General features: G+C 40.3%; 1 protein-coding gene and 1 long non-coding RNA gene across 7 annotated transcripts in view; one reads left to right on the top strand and one right to left on the bottom strand.

The window, feature by feature from the left end:
• The window catches only part of LOC106875566 (uncharacterized), a 360,383-nt gene that overhangs the window by 167,482 nt on the left and 172,901 nt on the right, over positions 1-20,000 (top strand). The gene's annotated exons all lie outside the window — the stretch shown is intronic.
• Positions 16,813-20,000, bottom strand: part of LOC149132149 (uncharacterized) — a 42,370-nt gene continuing 39,182 nt past the window's right edge. Inside the window, exon 2 of the long non-coding RNA XR_016244841.1 lies at positions 16,813-18,366. This is a non-coding gene — a long non-coding RNA (uncharacterized LOC149132149). The remainder of the gene's footprint in view (positions 18,367-20,000) is intronic.

Raw genomic sequence — 20,000 nt, forward strand, 5'->3', positions numbered from 1 at the left:
TGTGGTTTAGTTCCTGTTTTTAAGGCAGGAACTCCTTGAAATTTTGGGTATTTGAGTATATTTAAGAATTTAAGGAATGGAGAAAACGCCTGTTATAATTGCATACTTTATTCCTACATATGTTTCAAAGGATTACAACCTGTGTGATCCATAGGGATCTTTGATATATATATATGTGTGTGTGTGTGTGTGTGTGTGTGTGTGTGTGTGTGTGTGTGTGTGTGTGTGTGTGTGTGTGTACATTTGTATGTGTTTGCGTCTTTGTGTCTCTATTTGTGTTTGTGCCCCCACCACTGCTTGACAACCAGTGTTGGTATGTTTATATCACCGTAACTAAGCGGCTTAGCAAAGAGACCAATAGAACAAGTACCAGACCTTAAAAAAAAACACACAAAAAAAAAAAAAAGTCCTGGCATCAATTCATTCAACCAAAAATTCTTCAAGGCAGTGCCCCAGCATGGCTGCAGTCTAATGACTGAAACTAGTAAGAGATAAAAAAAAAATGAAAGTTGCATTGGGATTACGAGCCATTGAGATGAATAGAAGTCCAAAATGATTGATGATTTCTGAAGCCTTATTATTGACTTTGATTGGTTCATTGTAGTTTTGTTTCACATGTAATTTTTTTTATTGTTTGTTTTTTTTTTTCGTTTTTTTATTCTCTTTTTTTTTTTGGCCTTGTGATTTTAAAATAAAACAATTCTATTGATGACGCTTCCAGTGGAAGTGAAATAGTTCTAACGTTTAAGAAGGTGTATGTGTGACAGAAATAAGAATGTAAGAGAGAGAGAGAGAGAGAGAGAGAGAGAGAGATTTGGTATGAAGTTAGGTCAGACCTGAGTGAAATCTTTGGGTCTTCACTATTGAAGATTAATGTAGGATTATAACCAAAAAAAAAAAATCAAACAAACAAACCAAATAATGATGCATTGCAGACCTGTCAAACACATATTGGAATGAATGGTGGTGGCGGTGGAGGGGGAGAGGATATCAAACAAAACGATTGTGGTGGTGGTGGTGACGCAGACAAGGTAATTGTTAGGTCACCATGACGGTGGTGTCGGTTGATAATGGTAGCTGGTGCCAGCTTGGCTTTGGTGTTGGCTGAACCACCATACAGCTTGTGGACAAGAATGACAATGACCATAATGATGATGATGATGATGATGATGGTGATGGTGATAATGATGACCATGATGATAATGGTGATGTTGGTTGTGGTTGTAGAGATAATGATGGAGGTGGGGTGGATGCAGCGGTGGCAGTGGTGCCAGCAGAAGCAGTGGTGATAGTGATAGTGGTGGTGGTAGTGATGGTGATGGTAGTGGTGGTGATGGTGATGGTGATGGTACTGATGCTGATGGTGATAATGACGATGATTGCGGTGGTGGTGGTGGTGGTGGTGGTGATAGTGGTTGTGGTCATAGTGATGATGACGACGACAACGATGATGATGATAGTGGAGGAGGTGGTAGTGGTGGTGGTGGTGGTGGTGGTGGTGGTGGTGGCAGTAATGCCAATAGTGTTGGCGGCAGTATTAGCCACCAACAGATTGGGACAGTAACAGCGACAACAATAAGATGACGATGACGATGACGACGATGATGATAATGATGCTGATGATGATGATGATAATGATTATGAGGGCAATTAAAAAATTTTTTTTTAAAAATGGAAAAAAAAAGAAGAAAAATGAAAAGAAGAAAGAAAAAAAATTCAACTGACATAAAACAAAACAAAGAAAATTTTTGATCAATTGAAAATTATTACTGTCAGCTATAAACACTTTGTTTGCTGTTGTATGTCGTTGTTGTGCAAACATCTGGACAATTGGTGAAATGGTGAGCAGTCACCACCATTAAGTCACCCAGTTTCTCCACTTGGTTACCAAGGCATGGATTTATTTACTCGGTGCAAAATTGTGTCAGCCAACCCAGAAAATAAATCTCTTTGATATAAATAAAATGAAATAGCATCCTGTCTACCTAACTTGAGATTATTTGTTCACCGAGGATAAATACCTGGGAAATGTATTAGCTGCTATGAGGTTTTGAATTACATCTACCACCACCACCCACCACCACTGGCACCCACCACTGCCACCATCGGCAATACCACCACCACCACCACCACCTGCACCACCTCCACCAACATCAACACCACCGCCACTATCACCATCACCACCCCTGCTGCTGTCATCTCCACCAGTATTGCCACCTCCAGCATCGCCACCACCACCACTACCATCACCACCACCACTATCACCACAGCTACCCCCCCCACCACCGCTGCTACCCCCCACCACCACCGCTGCTACCACCACCACCACCGTCATCACCACCACTTCTACCACTACTACTACCACCACTACCACCTTCACCACCACCACTACCACCACCACCACTGCTACCACCGCCGCCACCACCACTACTTGTTCCAACAACAACAATAGCGAGGAAGTCATGTAGGATAACATGGTCTTAGGTTTACAATGTGATCCTGAAGAGAAGAACAGAGCAGGATGGTCATGGATGGAAAACATTTGCTCTGTCACAGAGAGACAGAGAGAGAAAGAGAGAAAGAAAGGGAGAGCTGATTTAAGGCTCCTAAAACAAGAACAACAATGCCACCATCACCATCACCACCACCACCAGTAACAATAATACAATTTTAACGATGTCCTGCTTAAGTATATCATTCCCAATATTCTATCTTCCAATCTCTATCCCACCCACCATGACCACCACCACTACATTCCTGATGATGGCGGTGGTGGTGATACTGGTGATGGGGGTGATTGGTCGTAGTGATGGTGGTAGTGGATGGGTGGTGGGAGAAGCAAAGGTGTAGATGCAGTGATCTGCAGAGTAGATATAGCACTTGGTAAAAAAGTCTGCTTCCTCCAAACTCATTGTTCCAGATTCGGTCCCACATGGAGGAAACTTGGGCAAGTGTCTTCTGCTATAACCTCTGACCAACCAAAACTTTGAGTGAATTTGGTAGATAGAAACTGAAAAAAGCCTGCCACACATGCACACATACACACACACACGTAAAATGATTAATATGGAAGATGTGATGTAACCATCTTGTTATACTCTGTCTTTCATATCCATCATTTAAAATATACCCTACATGCACCTCAGAATTCTGGACGTAGATCCAACAACAAACACACGGGTGGTGGTGATGCCAGGTAGCCGTATGTGGTGAACATACCCTGCAATTACACTACCTGGGACTTACCCTGAAAGAAGGTTTAGATACTGCATTTAACACCTACTTTCTAAACCTTAATTCCTTAATTCTAAATTTAACTTATATATATATATATATATATATATATATATATTACGGAGATGTACTTGCATAGCAAGTGACCTGATCTGAGATCGTGTGCTGGAACAAAAACAATTGCAGCATGGAAGGTGTTTATAAGTCATTTAAAAACACACAAAATCGTTAGATTCATTGGTGCCAAGCTGTATCAGTCTTCACCTTTCCCTTGAATAACATCGTTGGCGTGGAGAGAGGAGGCTGGTATTCATGGGCGACTGCTGGTCTTCCACAAAACAAATTTGCCCAGACTTGTGCCTTGGAGGGAACTTTCTAAATGCAATTACTTGAGGGGCTTTTTCTAATATACATATATATATATATAGCCTTTCTTGTTTATTTTCACTGTTTCATTCTCTTGTCTTGTTTTCTGTCCACCACTAGATTCCTCCGCATTACAAATTTAATTTGTCTCTGCGGGAAGAGCCATTCTGAAAATGCGTCCTGTCCTAATTCTTTGAAACGCTAAGTTTTAGAATGGTGGCAGCTGATGAAGGAAATGTTCTCTATGTGGCCTATGTGTTTTCTGTGCTCTGTTTATCATTTTGTCCATGTTTTTTTGCAATGTCCTGTACCCAGATATGCATCTATATATACATGTAGTTGTAGGTATGTACATACATGTACGTATATATGCATATACTCACATATTATTTGTACTATATATATATATATATATATATATATATATATATATATATATATATATACACATGTGTGTGTATGTGTGTGTGTGTATAGATATGTATATAGATATGTATGTATGTATGTGTATATATATATATATATATATATATATATATATATATATATATGAAACCAGAGTAGGTTCAAGGACTTTCTAGCAATAGCACGAGGTATAAGTGAAATGTAACAGAGGATTGGATAAGGTGAGTGCACAGGTAAGTAGGTGAAAATACAAAAGGAGATTGGAGTATGGAGGGGAGGAGAGTATGTATATGAGTGTATTTATAAAGGGGCATATGATATATATATATATTCTTTTGACACACACAAACACACACACACACACAAGTACAGTACTCAACCATGTAAAAGGCTCTCTCTCATTGACTTGCTTAACTATGATTGCTATTTCTGATTATTGGGCCTTCCCAATTCTCTTCCCTGAAACAGGAAAACCCTTTCTGTTTTAACAAATTGGATCTTGTTGTTGCTTAACCCCATGTCAAATTGGACTTAGCAAATCCATAATCAAAGACACTCCATCCATGACCATTTTGTCTTTAAGGAGTATGACAACATTATCCAATGTCTCTTTTCTCTTTATAATATTGTGTATTTCAAGAGAAATTTGACTGTTATTTCTAGAAGGCCTGGTGTCCATGTAGGGGCTTCCATATCATTTCAAGTTTGATACTGTCTTTTGTTGAATCTGCAGTTCTTCTGACAAAGACGAGTTTACAATAACATTTTCCGTGTTTTCTCTCATTTCCATATTTTTAATACCAGCAAATTAACCGATATTCTGAGGACACTGGAACACTGTTTGTAAATCCTGTAAGGAGACAACATTATTGCCAAAAGCAATCTTGAATTCCTATCCTCGCATTTTGGACGACTCAAGATGTTTACAAACATCTCGACTTTTCAAAAAAGGTCAAACCGGTTGTCACATTCAGTTCGTGGCAGTTGATCTATTATTAAGTGTAAACAGACTTTTCATAAATAATCTATCTGAATAGCTGTGTTTCACTCCGAATAGCTATGGTCATCTTTCAAGGTCAACTTTTGATACACACACACACACATGTGCACAAACACACGCACATTTGCACAAACACACAAGCAAGCATTCAATTTGCTTGATTTATTTCAGTGAAGGAAACTGGACAGGGCTGCAAGTAAAATAAATTCCTGTCGAGGGTTCTGCTTCCGTACATTTTTACCGATTCTTTTCTCTGCAGAGTATTTATTTTTTTAATTTATTCTTGTGCTGTATTAGCTAGTCCTTTCTTTGAATGGTATTGCACTGCTCTTGTTTGGAAGTGAACTGGCAGAGTCATTAGAGCATCAGACTAACTTATATTATTCATTCCACATTGCTGCACTTTAAGTTCAAATCATGTTGGTATCAATTTTGCCTTCCATCCTTTCAGGGAATTGATAAATAAAGTACCAGTCCAGTTCTTTTTCTGTCTTCTTTCTGTCTCTGTCTGTCTATCTGTCTCACTTTCTGGGTTCTTCTCTCTCACTCTCTCTTTCTCTCTCTCTCACTCTCTCTTTCTCTCTCTCTCACTCTCTCTTTATTTGTCTCTGTCCTTCTGTCAGTCAGTCAGTCTGTCTGTCTCCCACTGTCTCTGTTGGTCTGTCTCTGTCTGATTGTCTATCTGTCTCTGTCTGATTGTTTGTCTGTCCCCCCCCTCTCTCTCTCTCTTTATCTCTTTCTGTCAGTTTGTCTGTCTATCTATATCCCACTTACTCTCACTCTCTCACTTTCTCTCTCTTTCTCTCTCCTTCACTCTCTCTCACTTTCTCTCTCTCTCTCTCGCACTTTATCTATTTCTGTCCTTCTATCAGTCAGTCTGTCTGTCTTCCTGTCTTTCTATCTATTTACCTATCTATCTATCTATCTATCTATCTATCTATCTATCTATCTATCTATCTATCTATCTACCTACCTATCTATCTATCTATCTATCTATCTTGTCTAGTGAATGCTTCAAAAAAAGATGGGTGAATGTAGCAAGGATGGCACGTGTGAACGACGGAGCCATCTTGAGCATAACCCTATGAACAAGAAAAAAAAAAATAAAACAAAAAGGCAAAAGAGAGTCACTTACTGTTATAGTTTCTTCAATGAGAATATTGACCAAGGTTACCGTGGTCTTTTCCGTGGGCTTTTCCTTCCACGGCTAAACCTAAACTGTCCTCCCCTCTTTTTACACGAGAACATTACTGTGTGATACACGATCCCTATTGATCGGCCTTTCCTTTTCTTTTTTTTTCGATCCCTTTTGATCGAACTGCCCCTTTTTCCCTTCCTACGATCCCTTTTGATCGACACCACCATCTTTTTTTTTTTTTTTTTTTTTTTTTTTCCTTCCTTCCCCCTCCCAAAAAGAAAAGCTCTACATTGTATTTGTCCCATCTTCGTTGAGCCCTGTGTGGCTAATAAAAGAAATGTATCTATCTATCTATCTATCTATCTACCTACCTATCTATCTATCTATCTATCTATCTATCTATCTATCTATCTACCTATCTACCTATCTATCTACCTATCTATCTATCTCTGTCTCTGTCTGTCTGATTGTCTGCCTGTCTCTCCCTCTCTCTCTCTCTCTCTCTCTCTCATTTGTGTAATTTAAAGGCCCATTCAGCTTAAGAATTGCATTAAAGGCACACGTCATCACCATTCCAATCGATCTTAATATTATGTAACACTCCCTCCAACTATTTGCATCTAAATATCACTCATATATTTTATCCTCATATTTTTTCATTTTTCTATACCCAAATATAATGCTATCCCTACCAGTTTTGGTCCTGATGCTTTGTATTTAAATTTCCTGCATAATACTCAAGTAAAGGAGATGTTTTCCTCCCCCTAAACACAACCCATATTATAAGTCAAAATCAAAAAAGGATTCACTTATTTTCCTCTATTCAAAATCAGTACTTTAGATTATAGTTATCATATGATGAGTGCAGGTATGGCTGTGTGGTAAGAAGCTTGCTTCCCAACCACATGGTTCCAGGTTCAGTCCCACTGCATGGCATCTTGGCCAAGTGTTTTCTACTATAACCTTGGGCCAACCAAAGCTTTGTGAGTGGATTTGGTAGACACAAACTCTGTGAGTATGTGTTTGTGTGTGTGTGTGCATGTGTTTGTGTGTGTGTATGTCTTGCGGGTTATCTGTGTTTGTTCTCACAACTACTTGACAACTGGTGTTGGTTTGCTTATGTCCCCATCACTTAACGGTTCGGCAAAAGGGAGCCAATAGCATAAGTACCCCAAATAAAAATATACTGGGGTAAATTCATTCGGCTAAACAAAAAAAATTCTTCAAGGCAAAGTGCCCCAGCATGGCTGTAGTTTAACAATTGAAACAAAACAAAAGATATAAACAAAAGGCAAAAAAGCCATATGTAAATGTAAGTCTCTCCCATTTAAATAAGAATATCATTTTCTTACTGTAACTGCAAACCAAACCTGTGTTGAATATCTGACCTCTAAGACAGGTTCATAGTTTTAATGTAATCAAGATTCTATGTTGTAAAACACTGAACAAAACAACCCAAACAAAACAAAAAAACAAAAAAAAAATCCAACTCCCCTCCCCATGCTTCCCCCATTTCATGCCTCCTCCCTCCCTGTGCGGGGTGGGGGGCGGGGTTGATTTGTTTTTCTAGCAATGCACCAGCTCCAGAGATATCCTGTTTTAAGTCTTTGAGTCTGTTGGTTTGTTTGTGGTAGGCAGGTTAGAAGGTTGGAAAGAATGGAAGTAAGGAGGATGTGTAGGTTAGAAGAAGACAAGCTGTGTTATAGACTCTGTTTATCTTGTGCATAATGATGATGGCAATGGCAGAAGTGATGACGACGATGATGATGATGATGATGATAAACACTGCCACCACCACTACAACCAAAACCACCACCACTGCCGCCACCACCACTGCATCCACTATGGTGATAAATAAAGCATTTTGAGTCCTTGTGGCCAATAATCTTTTCTACTATTATAAGCACCAGGCCTGAAATTTTCTGGGAGGAGGAACTAGTCGATTACATTGACCCCCCCGCCCCCCACCCCATTGCTTAATAACTGGTACTCGTTTTATTGACCCCCAGGAAAGATGAAATCGACATCGGCAGAATTTGAACTCAGAAAACATAAAGATGCATGAAATATGACAAAGCATTTTATCTGGTGAAGCAACAATTCTGCCAGCTTGGCACATTAATAATGATAATAAAAATAATAATAATAATAATAATAATTTGGATACTCCGGAAGGTGCTTGAAAAATAAGAGGTGTTACCTTAGTTCACTGGTAGTGAACAGCTGACACTGTACCACATCTCCAGCATTAGAAGCTATGCAAAGGCAATAATAATAATAATAATAATAATAATAATAATAATGAAGAAGAAAAAGAAGAATGCCCAGTAGAGCTCCTACAGAAAGTTTGCCTCTTAAGGACAGCAAGGATTATCAGGAGGGTTCTAAGCACTTGAAAGGTTACTGAAAACTTGTTGATATTTAAGGTTACAAGTAGTAACCTGCTATCCACATAATTCCTACCAGGAATAAGACCGAACCTGAGCTTTGTTTCTCTAATAATAATGATGGACTCTCCCGTCAAAATGACATTATGAGTGGTCAGCTTTTTTGCTGAACATCCTGCACAAATGATTTGTTTACAGTGATCAAATGTATGTGATGTATGTTAGATCACTCCCTCCATTAAATCGATGTCGTCTGAATAGGGGCACTGTGATAACAGAGCGACGTGAGATGAAGTGTTTTGCTCAAGAACGCAATGCACCACCCAGTCTAGGAACTGAAATCATAATCTAGCGATCATGAGTGCAACATCCTAACCACTAGGCCATGTACCCATTAATGATAATAATAATAATGATGATGATGATGATGATGATGATTTCTTTATTGCTCACAAAGGGTTTACATCAAGAAAAACATTATGGATAGCACAGGACAAAACATTGAAAGTGTGTGTGTGTGTGTGTCTGTGTATATATGTGTGTGTGGTTATGTGAAGGCACGTGGCTTAGTGGTTAGGGCATTTGGCTCATGATCATAAGGTCGTAAGTTCGATTCCCGGCGATGTGTTGTGTCCTTGAGCAAGACACTTTATTTCATGTTGCTCCAGTCCACTCAGCTGGCAAAAATGAGTAGTACCTGTATTTCAAAGGGCCGGCCTTGTCACGCTGAGTGATATGTGTCACACTGAGTCTCCCTGAGAACTACAATAGGGGTACACGTGTCTGTGGAGTGCTCAGTCACTTGCACGTTAATTTCATGAGCAAGGCCCAACATTTTTGGGGAGGGAGCCAGTCAATTAGATGGACCCCAGAATGCAACAGGTACTTAATATATTGACCCCGAAAGGGTGAAAGGCAAAGTCGACCTCGGTGGAATTTGAACCCAGAACGTAAAGACAGACAAAATACCACTAAGCATTTCACCTGGCGTGCTAACGTTTCTGCCAGTTCGCTGCCTTAGATACTTATTTTATTGACTCCAAAAGGATGAAAGGTAAAGTCAACCTTGGTGAGAGTTGAACTCAGAACGTAAAGACTGATGAGATGCTGCATTGTATACAAAATATAGTCATAGACCATGAAGTTAATGAGGTAGATTAGCATTGTGTGAATGGAGTATGTAGAATGGCATGGTGGTGGTGAAGATGGAGGTAAGGGATATCAAATTCTGGAAATGTTTGTGGAAAGATTGAAGAAAGAGCAGAGGAATGAAAAGAAAGATGGTAAGTTAAAGTCAGGCTGGTAGATAGACAGAAGACAGACTGACAAACAGTGACTAGTAAATAAAGAGAAAAACAAAAATAAAGAAATTTTAGAAAGTACATAAAAAAATAAGAAAAACAAAAAAGATTTAGAGATTCAGATAGTGATACAGACAGACAGGTATGAGGCAATAGGTAAACAGGTAAGAAAAAAGAAATAAGGATGGAAAAAGATAAGAGTATAGAGAGGAAGAGACAAAAAGAAGAATTAGAGCAAAATTTAAGAAGACAAAGACAAAAAAAGATGAAAAAACATACGAGTAAATTATAAAAAATAATTGGACAAAAATGAAGAAAATATACATCATCATCATCATCATTGTTTAACATCCATTTTCCATGCTGGCATGGGTTCAATGGGTTGAGAGGAGCTGACAAGGCCAGAGGTCACACCAGGTTCCATAGTCTGTTTTGGTTTGGTTTCTACAGTTGAATGCCCTTCCTAATGCCAACCACTTTACAGAGTGTACTGGATGCTTTTTACATGACATCAGCACCAGTGCTTTTTATGTGGCACCAAAACCAGTGCTTTTTACATGGCACCATCACCAATGCATTTTACGTGGCACCATTGCCAATGCTTTTTACGTGGCACCATCACCAGTGCTTTTTATGTGATGCCTTAGTTTTAGGATATCAATTCTGTTGTGGTGGGCAGGCCTTATTGCCACATATCTCGGTCCTCTGTCAAAATAAAACAAAAAATACAAAAATTAGATTAGCAATAAGAAAGAACACATCAAACAAGCAAAAGTATAAAAAGAAAGACAGAGGCTATGGATAGTATTAGTTATGAGATTATTATAGTTTCTATTTATTATATTATGTTACCATACGGCAGTGAACCAACAGAATTGTTATAACACCTGACAGAATGCTTAGCTGCATTTCTTCCATCTTTGCATTCTGGGTTGAAATTCTTCTTTGCCTTTCATCCTTTCAGGGTCGATAAAATAATTACCAGTCAAGCACTTGGGGGTTGATGTAATCGGCTAACTCTGCCCTCCACTAAAGTTTCATGCTTTGTACCTAAAGTAGAAAGGATTAAATTATGTTATGATTAGAGCAAATATGGGAGGATGGTGATGGTGGTGGTGGTGGTGGTGCTTTTGTTGATGATGGTTTTTTTTGTGTGGCCCCAGGGATAATCGTGGAAGTCATGTAGTAGTGGTGATGTTGATGATGGTGATAGTAGTGGTTGTATAAAAGTAAAAAAAAAAACAAACAAGCAGTAGGATATTTTCATCAACCAGAAGCTAATTTTGTGCAATGGTTTCGTATCAGTCTTTTCTTCTACATCTATCCACATTTATCACGGTGGTTTGGATCCAAAGTACAAGGTGGTATCAAAAGGTTTCTGGACTAGTTATGTTTAATAATAATAACTTATTTGTTGTTGTTGTTGTTGGCACTCCGTCATTTACGGCGTCAAGGGTTCCAGTTGATCCGATCAACGGAACAGCCTGCTCGTGAAATTAACGTGCAAGTGGCTGAGCACTCCACAGACACGTGTACCCTTAACGTAGTTCTCGGGGATATTCAGCATGACACAGAATATGACAAGGCTGACCCCTTTGAATTACAGGCACAACAGAAACAGGAAGTAAGAGTGAGAGAAAGTTGTGGTGAAAGAGTACAGCAGGGTTTGTCACTATACCCTGCTGGAGCCTCGTGGAGCTTTAGGTGTTTTCACTCAATAAACACTGACAACACCCAGTCTGGGAATCGAAACCGCGATCCTATGACCGCGAGTCTGCTGCCCTAACCACTGGGGCATACCACATGTTCAATTCAGATGTTAGGATTACTTGCATGGAGCCATACAACAGAGCAACATCAGCAATGCTGTTGATTGTCCTCTGACAATCCTCTTGCATAAGCTGATGAATTTTCTCCACATTTCCAGGGATGACACTCATGGCAGGTCTTCCAAATCACTCATCAACTTTCAGGGACAGTCTTCTGCTCCTGAAGTGCCCATGCAACGCGAAACATCACATACAACCCATTGTTTCATCAATGCAAGCTTACTGAAGCATGCTCAATGTCTCTGTAGCAGACTTCCCAAGTTTAACGCAAAACTTCACTTTGGCTCTTTGTTCCAACTTCTTGTCCATAACAAAATCACAGACTACAGCTTACACATGATCACAAAAACACAAATTTCACAACTTGCAAAGTAAAAACAGCAATGTTACTTGGCACACTGTCTCGTGAAGGTCACTGCTAAGTCTCACTGCATATGCAACCATGTGCTGCCATTTGTTGGTGCGTTATGTAACGCGTCCAGGAACTTTTATATACCACCTTCATAACATAATGATAAATGAATCATCTCCACACACTTTGTAAATGGAATAAATGGTATATTTATTGACACCAAACTCAAAGCCCACAGCAACAAAGCTTCCACAGTTGTGTATTTTCTTTATTGTCTCTACACTTGTTGGCATCATTTGCTAGGGTTAGGTGCCTTCATATTTGTTTCTGTTTTGCTGGTCCCTTGTTGATGAGTATGAGTACATAAATCTGTATAAAAAATATGCAGCCTCACAGCATGGTCATCTAAACACATGTGATAGCCAGTGAATTCTGCGTGACTGAGCATTATGGGTAGTCGCTGGTGTGTACTTTTGGGGTACAAGCAGAATCTTTGACTGATCATTGACCTATGTTATCACAGATCAATCCATGATAAGCATAACATGGTTCACAATTGAGCATGCCATGTTAACCCGGATCAGTGATGATTGAATCAGTGATAAATAAGGCTACATGTATTGTTCTATGTAGTCAGTGGACTAGCGGCCCTTACGTTAAACTTTTAAAGAAATTACCAAAGAATATAACGAAACTATATTGGATCTTGGTGCATCATCAGTCATGTTTCTGCTCTTGTGTGGAAGCACGTAAATTAGTAGTTAGCAAGTTGGGCTCATAATCATAAGATAGTGATTTCAATTTCAGGACTGGGTCAGAGATTGTGTTCTTGAGCAAAACACTTCATTTCATGTTCACTCAGCTAATGAAAATGAGTATTATTGCGATGGATTGGTGTCCCATCAGGGGAGGAATATATGTGTCACAGAATCCAGGAAACCAGCCTTATAAGTCTCTGTGATTTGAGAAAGAGCTTTATCCTATTTCATCCATGTTTCTGTTTACTGATAACACAATGTCCTATTCTTATTCCAACCCCAACAAAAATTCTTGTAGAAAATCCTTGTTACTATATTCCTGTTGAAATTAACTGTCTTTGTTTCAATTAATTTTGAAACCATTTTAATATAGAAAACGTATCAATATGTCTGCTCACCCTTTTTCAATTTTCATAGGCCTCTCCCTCTGAGAAATGCTGGGCTTAACATTTTGTTATCAATATTTCTATTGAAAAAGGCAGCAAGCTGGCAGAAACGTTAGCACGGCGGGCAAAATGCTTAGTGGTATTTTATCTGTCTTTACATTCTGAGTTCAAATTCTGCTGAGGTCGTCTTTGCCTTTCATCCTTTCGGGGTCGATAAATTAAGTACCAGTTACGCACTGGGGTCAATGTAATCGACGGGCCCATTCCCCCAAAATTTCAGGCCTTGTGCCTAGAGTATCATCATCATCATCGTTTAATGTCCACTTTCCATGCTAGCATGGGTTGGACGATTTGACTGAGGACTGGTGAAACCAGATGGTTGCACCAGGCTCCAATCCGATCTGGCAGAGTTTCTACAGCTGGATGCCCTTCCTAACGCCAACCACTCCGAGAGTGTAATGGGTGCTTTTACGTGTCACCGGCAGGAAAGCCAGTCAGGAGGTACTGGCAACGGCCACACTCAAATGGTGTTTTTTTACATGCCACCTGCACAGGAGCCAGTCCATCGGCACTGGCAACGACCTCGCTACACTGGCTTTGTTTCAATTAATTTTGAAACCATTTTAATATAGTAAACGCATCAATATGTCTGCTCACTCTTTTTCAATTCTCACAGGCCTCTTCCTCTGAGAAACACTGGTCTTAACCTTTTGTTATCAACGTTTCTTTTTTTTTTTTTTTTCTTTCTTTTCAAAGTTTCAGCTCAGAGCTGCGGCCATGCTGATGCACGGCGAAGTGTTTAGCAGCATTTTGTCCCGAATTCAAATTCCACCGAGGTTGACTTTGCCTTTCATATTTTTCAGAGCCAATAAAATAAGTACCAGTTCAACACTGGGGTCAAAGAAATCAACTTACCTCCCCTCCCCCCGAAATTGCTGGCTTTGTGCCAACATTTGAAAACAAGATTTCTGTTGAAATACAGTGTCTTTGTTTCAAGTTATTTTGAAAATAATGATGAATTCTGTAAAATGTTGTTTAAAACAAATTAACATAGGCACAGGTGTGGCTGTGTTGTAAGAAGCTTGCTTCCCAACCACATAGTTCTAGGTTCAGTCCCACTGCATGGCACCTTGGGCAAGTGTCTTCTGCTATAGCCTCGGGCTGACCAAAGCCTTGTGAGTGGATATGGTAGATGGAAACTGAATGAAGCCTATATATATATATATATTTGTGTGTGTGTGTGTGTTTGTCCTCCAACCATCACTTGACAACAGATGTTGGTGTGTTTACGTCCTCCATAACTTAGCTGTTCGGCAAAAAGAGATTGATAGAATAAGTACTAGGCTTACAAAGAATAAGTCCTGGGGTTGATTTATTTGACTAAAAGCAGTGCTCCAGCATGGCTGCATCAAATAACTGAAACAAGTAAAAGAAAAAGAAAAAAAAGAGGTGTAGGCATGGCTGTGTGATAAGAAGCTTGCTTCTCAACCACATGATTCCAGGCTCAGTCCTTGGGCAAGTGCATTCTTTTATAGCCTCAGGTTGACCAAAACCTTGTGAGTGGATTTGGTAGACGGAAACTGAAAGAAGCTTGTTATATATATGTATGTTGTCCCCCCCCCCAACACCGCTTGTGTGTGTGCGTATATCTCCGTAACTTAGCGGTTCAGCAAAAGGGACCAATAAGAAATAAGTCCTGGGGTTGGTTTGTTTGACTAAAAGACCCTTTCAGGTGGTGCTCCAGCTTATATATATATTTCCATTTTGTGCCCTTTTAAAGCTTATCCAGGCTCATGGGCCCGGTTTCCTGGTTTCAATGGCGTATGCATTCCCCAGCTGGACGGGACGCCAGTCCATCGCAGCATTACTCATTTTTGCCAGCTGAGTGGACTGGAGCAACATGAAATGAAGTGTTTTGCTCAAGAACACATCACGTTGCCCAGTCCATGAATCGAAAACACAATCTTCGAGGCGATGACTACTGACCGAGACCTTTGGAAATGTGCTGTGCGTGAGAAGACCCGGCAAGCCAAGTAAGATCGTTGCCAGTGCCCCTGGACTGGCTCTTGTGCGGGTGGCACATGAGATGCACCATTTTGAGCGTGGTCGTTGCCAGTACCACCTGACTGGCTCCCGTAGGATTTTCGAGCGAGATCGTTGCCAGTGCCCCTGGACTGGCTTGTACGGGTGGCACATAAAAGTCACCATTTCGAGCGTGGCCGTTTTCGTGCGGGTGACACGTAAAAGCACCCACTACACTCTCTGAGTGGTTGGCGTTAGGAAGGGCATCCAGCTGTAGAAAAACTGCCAAATTAGATTGGAGCCTGCTGTTGCCATCCGGTTTCACCAGTCCTCAGTCAAATCGTCCAACCCATGCTAGCATGGAAAGTGGACGTTAAACGGTGATGATGATGATGATGATGGTGCTGACACCCTAACCACTAAGCCATGCACCTCCATGGTGCTCCAGCTTGGCTGCAGTCAAATGACTGAAACAAGTAAAAGAATAAAAGAATAATTCAAATCACCTTAAAACAGTAAGTTTGTATCATAGAAACCAGGTACAGTCTCAGGTAGACTGATATTAAAAGGGTTAAATGCAAAAATTACATCGGATTTGAAATACTTCAAATAGCTGAAATATTTTATTTATTTCTAAGAAAAATTATGACCTCCCACAAATGCCCAGCAGCCATGACATTATCCTGCCAATTATTTAGCTTTGTGAGTTAAGTAAAACGAAGCAGACTGGGTTATACAATGCATACCTTTTACTACTGATGAATGGAAATTTTAAAAGTCACCACATCAATTCTAGGCAAGTTAGATTCGATTAATGCATGACATAGCTCTGGCTTTATAAGTTTCATTAATCCTTTTGTTAGTGTATTTCTGTCGAAATACACTGTCCTTGTTTCAATTAATTTTGAAATTAATGGAGAATTTGGTAGAATAACTGTTCGTTATTAAGCTGGTGTTTAGATCATGAATTAACATGAAATTTCGCAGGAAAGTTTTAATTTAGATCACTTTAATGTGGAAAGTTTATAATATCAGAGACTCAGGTGCAGTGTTAGACACATTAGTATTAAAAGTGTTGCAGAATGGAATTAGTAACCCAACAGAGTTTAGAAAAAATGTAGCACTTAATGGTTACTTTTTTCTTTTTCTTTTTTTAAACTTTTTTACTTGTTTTAGTCATTTGACTGCGGCCGTGCTGGAGCACCGTCTTTTAGTCGAGCAAATCGACCCCAGGACTTATTCTTTGTAAGCCTAGTACTCATTCTATCGGTCTCTTTTTTGCCGAACCGCTAAGTTACGGGGACATAAACACACCAACATCGGTTGTCAAGCGATGTTGGAGGGGACAAACACAAACACATAAACATATATATATATGTAAGGGACGACCGTGCGAACTCATAAAAGGAGAAATGGTGACGAATGGAAAAACAGAGGACTCCTTTTATTTAAACGTGTCACACGGTCAAACATACAAATATATATCAAATGATGATATACATATGTTATGCGACGATAACATAGATGACCAGTAATGAAAGACCACAACCATATTAGATGGAATAACAGAGATATTTATTATGGCGTTAAAGATGTATGTCTGTGTGAGAGTGTGAATGCGACATATAAGAACATAATCAAAGACAGGCCGTCATACAAAGAAAAGTGTGTATGTGAGTGATACATGTGTGTATGAGTGTTTACAGCAGATAGAAAGAGAGTCAATAACACGTGAGCAATTATACCAGATCGTTAGTACACTATAGGAAAAGTTCTGTATGTGAAAGTGAGGAGAGGCTGAGTGTGGCAGTGCTGATCACTAGTTGTGATGTCGTGGCATCGATGCCGGGCCGTGATTCTTGTTATACAGATGTTCGTCGCTGGCTGAGAATTTCTTGTCTGTTTAAGAACTCTTGTCTGTTTATTTACCGTGGTGAAGCTGAGTCACCTAACAGAATCGAAGAGAGAGATGTGCCGCGGAGGTTTGGTTTGGTGTACATAGTAAGTCGTGTTGACGCTGGTGGTGTAGAGGGTGCTGGTTAGTAGTCGTAGACTCGTATTGCTGATGTGGCGACGGTGGTGGTCATCGTTGGCTGGACGAAGCTGCTGAAGTGGTCGCTGGCTGCTGCTGCTGTCGTGTGGTACACAGAACAGTTCTCAAAGAGAAACTGGACCGAGACAAATTTGGCCGCTGAGTTAAAGCTATTTATAACAAACTATTGGCTCACCATATGGTAGAAATATACTCTATCACGTGACCTTATTAGGGCCGTGATTGGTCAGTTTGCGTTCTGGTGGGAACGGTTCGAAGAAGTTGCCGATTCGAATAATGATCAGTCACGTTATGACAAGGAATGGGTTCTCTACTACGCTCACATTTATTTATATTTAAATGAGAAGATTGTATGTAATGGCGATAGTAGTTTGTATCTAATGGCGGGAAGTAGTTTCACTACATATATATATATATATATATATATATATATATATATACGACGGTCTTCTTTCAGTTTTTGTCTACCAAATCCACTCAAGGCTTTGGTTGGCCCGAGGCTATAGTAGAAGACACTTGCTCAAGATGTCACGCAGTGGGACTGAACCTGGAATATGTGGTTGGTAAGCAAGCTACTTACCACACAGCCACTCATTGTTATAGCTATTTTTGTTTGTTTGCTTGTTTTTTATTGTTTAGCCCTAGGCAAGTCCTGATCAAGCTCTCCTAACTGCATGGTTTCAGGTTCCCTCCCACTGTGTGGCATCTTAGGCAAGTATCATCTACTATAGCTCCAGGTTGACCAAAGCCTTGTGAGTGGATTTGGTAGGTGAAAACTGAAAGAAGCCTGTCGTATATATGTGTGTGTGTGTGTGTCTTTGTGTCTCTGTTTGTCCCTCACTACCATTTGACAACTGGTGTTGGTGTGTTTATTTCCCCATAACTTAGCAGTTTGGTAAAAGACACCAATGGAATAAGTACCGTGCTTTAAAAAGATATGTAATGGGGTCAATTCATTCAACTAATAATTCTTCAAGGTGGTGCCCCAGCATGGCCACAGTCTAATGATTGAAACAAGTGAAAGATAGAAGATAAGTGGTAGATAGGCAGAATCGTTTGAACATCATATGAAATGCCATGCACATTCACTCTCTGTTTTCAAGGTGGTGCCTCAGCATGGCCACTGTTCTAATGACTGAAACAAGTAAAAGAATAAATGAATAAAAGAATGACAAGTGTAAATTATGATGATAGCGATAGGAACAATGACAATAGTTGTTTGTACAAAATAGTGATGAGGGTGGTGGGGGTGGGGGGTGAGGGGGGGTCGTCGGCATGTGATGATGGTGATGATGATGTGGAAGAGGAGGAGGAAGAGGAGGAGGAAGAGGAGGAGGAAGAGGAGGAGTGTGGTGGTGTGATGATGATGGTGATGAGGAGGAGGAAGAGGAGGAGTGTGGTGGTGTGATGATGATGGTGATGAGGAGGAGGAAGAGGAGGAGTGTGGTGGTGTGATGATGATGGTGATGAGGAGGTGGAAGAGGAGGAGTGTGGTGGTGTGATGATGATGGTGATGAGGAGGTGGAAGAGGAGGAGTGTGGTGGTGTGATGATGATGGTGATGAGGAGGAGGAAGAGGAGGAGTGTGGTGGTGTGATGATGATGGTGATGAGGAGGTGGAAGAGGAGGAGTGTGGTGGTGTGATGATGATGGTGATGAGGAGGTGGAAGAGGAGGAGTGTGGTGGTGTGATGATGATGGTGATGAGGAGGAGGAAGAGGAGGAGTGTGGTGGTGTGATGATGATGGTGATGAGGAGGTGGAAGAGGAGGAGTGTGGTGGTGTAATGATGATGGTGATGAGGAGGTGGAAGAGGAGGAGTGTGGTGGTGTGATGATGATGGTGATGAGGAGGTGGAAGAGGAGGAGTGTGGTGGTGTGATGATGATGGTGATGAGGAGGAAGTGGAGTATGGTGGTGTGATAGTGATGGTGATAACGGTGATGATGAGGAGGAGGAGGAGGAGGAGTGTGGTGGTGGTGGTAGTGTGATGATGGTAGTGGTGGTAATGATGGTGACGATGATGATGATGAGGAGGAGGAGGAGTGTGGTGGTGGTGTGATGATGATGATGATGATGAAGAGGAGGAATGTGGTGGTGCTGGTGGCATGTAGTAGTTTCGGTGATGACAACAACAACGACTACGAAGACAGCAATGACATCAACGATGATGACGACAATGATGATGATGATGATCAACAGACAAGTATTATTTATCATGAACGTTAACTTACATCACAAACAACAAAATTAGATAAAAGTACATCAGGAATTATGGTGGGAAGGGGGGAGATGGAATAAAAAAAACACAAAACAAAAAAATCAGTAAAAGCAGGAAAAAAAAAAGCAGAAAAAATAAAAGCAATTAAAAAAATTTCATCTGGAATAAAGGAAACAGTTTTCTGTTATTCATTTCTTCTTCCTTCCTTCCTTTCTTCCTTTCTCCTTTCTTCTTTCCTTCCACATTCCTACTCGAAAAGCAGCAAACTACAGTGAAGCCTAATATTTAATAACATTTCAAACAGTGCAGCTTTTTCTAGATATATTTATCAGAGCCCTCTGTGCTATTTTTAGAAGGGTGAGGTCAAACGAAAGGGAATCATCTGTTGAAACCCCCCACCGCAGTTATTTTTAGCTTCTCTTAGTAATATGTATGATTTGAAGATATGAAAGTAATATGGAGATGGAGCGGTGGCGGGGGTGGGGGGGCAGCGAGGGTTGCTTCAAAAAGAAATAGAAATGGAAGATCTCAGAAATGATAACTAAACCTTTA

The sequence above is a fragment of the Octopus bimaculoides genome, chromosome Z (assembly GCF_046866305.1).
Source record: "Octopus bimaculoides isolate indiv1 chromosome Z, ASM4686630v1, whole genome shotgun sequence".
In the NCBI taxonomy this organism is placed as follows: Eukaryota; Metazoa; Mollusca; class Cephalopoda; order Octopoda; family Octopodidae; genus Octopus; species Octopus bimaculoides.